Consider the following 7866-nt stretch of genomic DNA (forward strand, 5'->3'; position numbering starts at 1 on the left):
CTCCCTCTCTCTCTCTCCCTCTCTGGCCTGGAGGGGGCGCTCCTGACTCCTACAAACACGTTCCCGGTCGGCAGTACCACTCAGGCCAGTTACTCCTTCCAGAACAGGTCATGATGGTCCCTGATCGGATCAATGAAGAGCTGAATATCACGCTCACATTTCAAATCGATTGCTTTAATTACAAGGGTTATATCACCGGTGAGGGCACGACACGTCACGGGTGACAGAACAACGGTTAAACAGTCGTCCGCCGCCAACCTGGAGCCCCAGAATAACACTTAGGACACGGATAACACAGAGGATGGACTCAGTGATTCAGTGGAGGCTGGGGGGGCCGGAGAGACAACCTCCAGGGTGGTGGAGTCTCAGCTGGAGAAGGAGGAAGAGGATGATACTGTTACAGACGAGGAATTATTAAAGATAGCTCCTAAAATAAAAAACACTGACACAAGAAGGAATAAAGAGAAGGAATTTGCTGAAGAATCACCTGAGAGACCTCCTGATACAAGAAGCTCTGGGAATAAAAACGACAGTCTGAAAGAAGCCGGAACAGAAAAATATGATTCGCAAAAGATCGACGATTGGCCAAGATGTTCCTGAGATTCCAGAGTTACGTATCCCTGACAACACAATCCTGTTCATTACTGAAACAAAGACATCAGATTGGATCAATTTTATGGCTTCATACGATCAATAAAAATGGAGTCCAGTCTGAGTCCAGTCCAGGATTATTATCTGTATAGGATTTGGATAAATGGATTGTTCCTCCCCAGCCCCCTTAATTCCCACCCCCACACATGGGAGCCGGGGTGGGGGGAGCTTATCCCTCACCTATCTCTTTTGGTGGGGGCCTGTGGCAGATGAATGCCTGACTCACCCCAACTCCCACACGCACCACCCCCATGCGCAATGGCTTAAGTCCAACCTGCTGCGTTCACAACCACAGAGAAGTTCAATCAAACATACTGGGGGGAGGGTGGGGGGTCGTGGACGAGAGACCGGCTGCTTCACTTCAGCGCCTTCAACAGGCAGCGTGCAAATGTGTGAAGTAGTGAGTCACCGCCTCACATTCCGTTAAAGCTGACGCACCTCAGACGGGAGCGCCTCGGCTCAGCGTCACACGCCATAAAGAAACGTGAAGAACGCAAGAATACGCCTTTTATACCTTTGTATGGGGATTTACAGAAAAGGGGAAAAATAAAAAGTTTACTGAAAACACACAAAAAAAAACTGTTGATTGTCTGAATTCCATAAACGATGACATGAACGGTGGTCGTCAGTCACGTTCAATAAAATCACTCAGAAGCTGCTTCTGAATGATTTCATCAGTGGGTTTTCAGCTGGAAATGATATCTTCCTGTTGTCAGAACGTGTTTTCTATGGTTTTTCTGCAGCAGAAATGTTTTTTTTTTTTTTTTTATAGTTATAGTTTTTTATAGTTTTATAGTTTTTATCAGTTTAGTGTCGATCAGGTGACCGAAAAGAGATTTCATGGATTGACATGTAAAGAAATTAAAAGATCGAGTTATAGACTCCTGATTCACTGACTGTGTGAAGATTTTTCACAATAAATGTATTATCATTGGTCTCATTCCAGTTTCATCCAACATGCATCAGCAAACACTGTCTGGATTATCAGACAGGAAGCCAATCTGTGTTTCATGAGGGTACATGAGGATTAACCACACGGACCGTACGGACCAGTGATGCCAAGGACTCGTTGGAAGTAAACAAGAACTCCCATAATGCACCACACACTCTGCTGCTTTACACCTGAGCTGAATGGTTTCTGATTTCACAGAGAAACAGGCAAAAAACATCAAAAAGTCTTCTGGAAAAGAGGATATAAGGTAAAATAGAACTTTTTTAATCCCGAGGAAAAGTCTTTAATAAATTGTTACATTTTAACTGTATTCAAAAACTGTAACAAAATTGTTTAATTTCATCGATATTTAACGTATTATATTATATTTTATGCTGTATTGTGCTAATTTATGCTGTCTTTAGACCCGTTCACACGCTAACCGTTTGACACAAACACATCACTGCTGATTAAACATAATAAAGCCGTTGAACCAGGCGTGTCCTGAAGCGTATCCACGTGTCCTGGGTGGTCCGCTCACAGGTGGACCGCTGGGGGTTGAACAGGTGTGGTCTGTCCCACAGCATAATTATTCTTTTCCTTTTTAAATAATAATTTTATCTTCAAACCTTTCCTTGATTTTGACTGAACTCATATCTCATTTAGCGCCCCCCCCCCCCCCCCTGTCCGTCTCCAGCAGCAGGACCAAACAGCAGGGGGTCCAGCAGTGGGAAGAGATGCAGCTACTTGCTAATGGACAACCAATGCTAACTCTGCTATTGAATGCTAATAGAGGTTTATGGTTGCCAGTGTTTGTTTCACTGACATGATGTCACTTCCTGTGGGAGGAGGAACACTACAGGTCGTGGACATCTTTAGGGGGTTTCATGCAGGAGCTGTGGACTCCCACTCCTCTAACATTTAACCTCTGTCACACACACACACACACACACACACACACACACACACACACACACACACACACACACACACACACCACTGCACATCTTCAATCCATCCCTGTCAGTCCCTCCAAAACAATGGCTGTTAAAAGAACTGCGGTTGACTTGTGAGCCCGAACACAACCCCCATCCCCTTTTAGACTCCCCCAACAAAGAATGTTGCTGGAGCTGTGATGGGGTTGGGGGGGGGGGTTTAACATCCATTTTAACAACCAGTCCACCATTACTCACGCTCACGCCCCCACATCCACTGCACCACAGATTAAAAATAGGTTTTTGAGTCTGATCCAAATCAGATCCATTTTCCGTAATTCTTTTCTACAGTAATCTGATTTTTGTCTTCTCTCAAAAACATCAATCTGTACTAAACTATATGTATCCATGAACAAATGATTCAGCATATTTAGCTCGTTCAAATTATTTATTTTTGTGGTATTTTACATACTATTATCTATAACACGTGTTTTGATACTAGACTTCCTCATCAATAATTCTATTAGTTATCATTTTAACATGTTTCTGATGACTATTTATTAGGAGCATGTGAAGGTCCAGCCCAACGTGTGAATATCTGCCATTGATTCTCTCCTATGATGACCTTAACCAATGTCTTACTGCCCGACCCCCCCAACAGACTGTGTCAGGCCTCAGGCCAGGTTATGAAAGTAAAACCACGCTTCTGTTTCTTCTCCCTAAACTAATTTCTTGCTGTTGTCCACCTGACTTCCTGCGTTCCAGCGCGGCTCATAAACATGGGTTCATTCAGCTGAACAAACATCTGCAGCAGGTATGTTTCCGTTACCAGCCATGAGGGCTACCAAGGAAATGGATATCCACAGGTTCTCTGAGTCCCACCATCTGACAGCTGATGCGTTCATAAATTATATCTTAACACTACACTTCATTCCTTAAACTGGGAATTAGTGTGGATAGTCCCAGTAAGAGGATTAGGGCTCGTAAAGAGCAGCAGCACAGGACGCCTGACCGGGTCCTCCAGGTTCCGTGTGGAGGGAGGCATGTTGTCTCCTGACTCTGGCTCTCCTGTTCTTGACATGGGACTTAAACCCATTAGATGTTCTCCATTGATGACACAGTTCTACGTATGCTTGGAGTTGGACATCATGATGTGTGCAGTCCAACAGGACAGCTGAACCCTGTTCTGATGTCAGGCTTCAGTGTGTCCTCCTGTCCTCTGGCCTCATGTCTGCTGTAATCTTGATGAAGGACTAATAACCCAGAAAGACAGCAGTTCTCAGCTGTGGCTCCCTAGCGGGCCCCACGACCCTCCAAAACATCCCCTGTTAACCCTTCGTTGGCTCAAACAGGTCCGGGGCATGCAGGCTCGAATGCTCAAGTAATGAAAGGGATTTGAACAAAGTCAGGAGAGCTCAGAGTCAACATCCTGCAGTCATGTTTGAAATGTGAATCTAACAGTGAAGCATCGCATTCCTGCAGCCTCTCAGACTGAGTCTGTCTGTCGGCTTAGCTGATAATAGGAATTCACAGCAGGGGGCCGAGGACAGACCAGACGTGTTTTTGTGGTCCTGGTCATTTTGGCTATATTGCGAGCCTCTGACTGACTTGATGTGTGTTTGAGTATTTGGTGAGCAGCACAGGAGTGTGTGTGTGTGTGTGTGTGTGTGTGTGTGTGTGTGTGTGTGTGTGTGTGTGTGTGTGTGTCAAAGGTGTGTGTGTGTGTGTGTGTGTGTGTGTGTGTGTGTGTGTGTGTGTGTGTGTGTGTGTGTGTGTGTGTGTGTGTGTGTGTGTGTCACAGGAGTGTGTGTGTGTGTGTGTGTGTGTCAGAGGAGTGTGTGCTCAGATACCTGCGTTCTGCATGCCTGTCCTCCTTCGTACCTTAAACACCATCCCAGAACGATGGCATCTGCAGAAACTCTCACAGGTGTGGAGTCTCTCAATGGGACCAATTGACCCCCAGGTAAAGTTTTCTGACTACTACTGACAGCTGTATATGACACCCAAGCAATAGGGACGATTGTATTGCTCAACTAAATGTTACAATCAGTGCAGCTCCATATTACAGGCCTGATTAATTAGGACTTAAATGATCCTGAATAAAATGAACAGGTCTACATGTTCAACCAAGCTTCAACCACAAGATGACCAGAACAAGATTCATTGTTGTTATGGTCAGTAGACCACTAGTTCTCCAACAGTACAGAACTGTAGGGGGAATAGGTCCTGGTTTTTCTGGGGGAGTTTTTAATATAACCATATATCAAAATAATTCTGGCTGACAAACTTGCACCAACAACTGTAAAGTTCCTTTTACAAATTAAAGTCTACCTGGCAACGTGTTTATGTTAAAACAGCCTCACTTCCTGCCTGCTGCACACCGACAGTCAACCATATGATCGATGCAAAGCAGCTAATAAATAATAAATTCATAGAACTCAGTCTTCAAGGTGATCCTTGCAAGGTTAGAAGCTCCTCGGTCTCACACTGGTGGTTTTTGGTTACTTTACTTCTATAAATTAGCTGCTAATGCTAAAGGCTGATTTATAATTCCCTCATTTGATGATTGGACATCGACCACTTCACTAATATGGGTCCACTGAAGCCAGAGGACCGAGGGACCAACTCCAGATACTGTTCCTAGTCGGGCCACTAGAGGGCACTGTGACTGCAAAGGTACACATGTGACATACTGTCACTGTCATGGCTAACCACCAGAGGGCGACATCAATCCTTTCTTGTCTCTGGTGCAGGGATACTGCCAGACTCTTAGGTTTCTGTGTAACATGGGCCCCACACTGAAGTGAGGCTCTGGTGAGCTGCGGGGAGGACACGTACAACAGGGGTCAGGACACCAGTTTGACTCCTGTTTGTGCCAGTCAGGTAAACGTAGTGTGAAAAATTTCCCTGATGATAGTTTAATTATACTCTCAGAGAAACCCCAAACATACAACCCTGACTATGATCCTTTACAGATAGGCAGTGATGAAGATTAGCACAGCAGCAGCAGTCACACAAACGTCTTTTAAACATGTGGAAGGACAACATTCAAGAATCCAGTGCAACCATTCATTTTAATGTTTATGCCTACTCAAAAAAATTGACCCAAAAAATGACAGGAACTGGTTTGGCTCTAGCGCTACTTTGCATACTGGGCCAAAAGAAGGTGTGGAATATTGTATTGAACGTCAGCAAATACAATTACTGTGTATAAATAAACTGTTGGGGATACGTGGAATCAACATCCACCTGTATCCTTCCACTTGTAAATAAATAAATAAATAAATAAAGAAACTGCATTTGTCACAGATACACAAAGGTGCTAAAGAATAAATGCAATTCAAGAATAAAAATCCTAAATAAGTGCCAGACGTCAGTGGTGGTCGTTGGATTATGTATTTCACCACTGCCAACGACCGTTGTTGGGGCAGCCAGTTGGGTCCTGCTAACAGTCGTTGGAACAAGAATAGCCCTGACCACACCGCACAGAAGTTAGACGCTGGGGCAACACCAACCACCACCAGAACGGAAGAAGCCTCTTGGATGAAAAGTGAAACGCCTCACGGAACTTTTATACGTCCAGTTGAATCGATTTATTAACATCGGATAACCATGACCAGAATTGACAGCTTCAGCCGTCTGCTTAGTCTTCTCTGCCTTCCACTACAACCATGCTGGCTTCATGAACAACTTTGATGTTTTCTTGGAAAGACCACGCTTCTTTGGGTAGGACGGGCTCCATCTGAACAGGGTAGGTGCCCGCAGGCTCTCAGCCAACCTGGCATATGGCATTCAGCATGAAGTCCTCCCCAAAAACACACAAGTCAGTCTGTCCAACACAGACTGATGACGCCCAGGTCCATGATCCTATCCACTCAGTTCCAGCTTTGACCACCATACACACAATACTGGACTCGGACCTTATTTTTACACACATACCTCATCCACAAATAATTAATCAGTCCTTAAAAATAGGTTATGTTTGCTGAAGAAACCAAACCTAGACGTAAGCCTCCTCTTAAATTACAGACCAATCTCCAACCTGCCATTCCTATCTAAGACTCTAGAGAACGTGGCCAAACAGCTAAATGACTATTCATCATTTGTTAGAAGACTTTCAGTTAGATTTTAGAACAAATTGCAGTGTGGAGACTGCACTGCTCAGAGTTACAAATGACATTTTTATGGCATCAGATGAAGGTCTTCTATCTGTTTTAGATTGGATGATATCTTCATCTTCTCCCCTGATGAGGAGACCCACATTGTACATGCCTGCCATGGCCCTCCAGCATCTCCTCAACCACTGACAGTCAGTCATCTTCAGATCACCACCGCTGTATCCACCGCAGCGGGTCACGGGGAGCCAGAGCCTATCTCGGTGGCATAGGGCGTGAGGCGGGGGACACTCCGGGCACGACGCCAGTGCACCGCCAACCACTGACAGTGTAAGGCAAAAACTTTTTTGACATTCCCACTGTAGCTTTGCTGGGCTTCATTGTCTCTGAGAGGAGGTTTCAGGTTAAAGTTAGCGCTGTCTGTCTTTTGGGGGAGGGTTCACCTTGTTCAGACATCTCATGAGATATTTCAGTAGTGCTGCTGTCCCTTTGCATTCTCTGACCTGAACCAATGTCAAGTTTCATTGGACTACTTGACAAGCTGACAAGGCATTCGAGCTTTCCTATCTTTTAAAATCTCTGCTGTTGAGGAAAACTATGATGATGGGAGCAAGGAGTGACCCCTAGATTGGAAGAACTGCTCCAGCAGATTCCAGGAGTGCTATTTGAAGCTTCAGTCCAGAAGAGCACAACCCTAGAAACTGCTAAGATACTGGCAGAGCCATCAAACTCCCAGGCCTGTTTAGAACGCCCAAGATATTGAAGCCACTGCTACCAGTATGTGTTCCACTAGTGTGTGCATGTTGGTGTGAATGGATAATGCTACCAATTGTATCTAATCTTTATCATAATTGCACTTGTCCCTCGGTAAGTTAGTTTGTGGGTACACCCGCAACGAAGGCCGTAGATCAAAGGCAGTAAGACGTAACAAGGAACCGTAGATCAGTGATTAGTAGATCAATTTTTAGTCTGGCTTTGATCTACCCTTGTAATTTACACGCCCGTCCACGCAAGCGCGATATGATTTTAAAGGGAGAACCCTAGCAACACCATCTTCATAACAACGAAATCAAAGCATCAAAAACAAACCCATTTTTTAAAACCCAAGAATGTCCTGTGCATTCTTTGCATTTAACACCACAGGCACCAGCAGGAAAAACAATGTCCAGAGAAAATTGTAATTTTCTATTAAAATATAAGGATTATAACATAATTGAGAAATCCAACAGTGTGG

The sequence above is a fragment of the Antennarius striatus genome, chromosome 3 (genome assembly GCF_040054535.1).
Source record: "Antennarius striatus isolate MH-2024 chromosome 3, ASM4005453v1, whole genome shotgun sequence".
Taxonomy (NCBI): Eukaryota; Metazoa; Chordata; class Actinopteri; order Lophiiformes; family Antennariidae; genus Antennarius; species Antennarius striatus.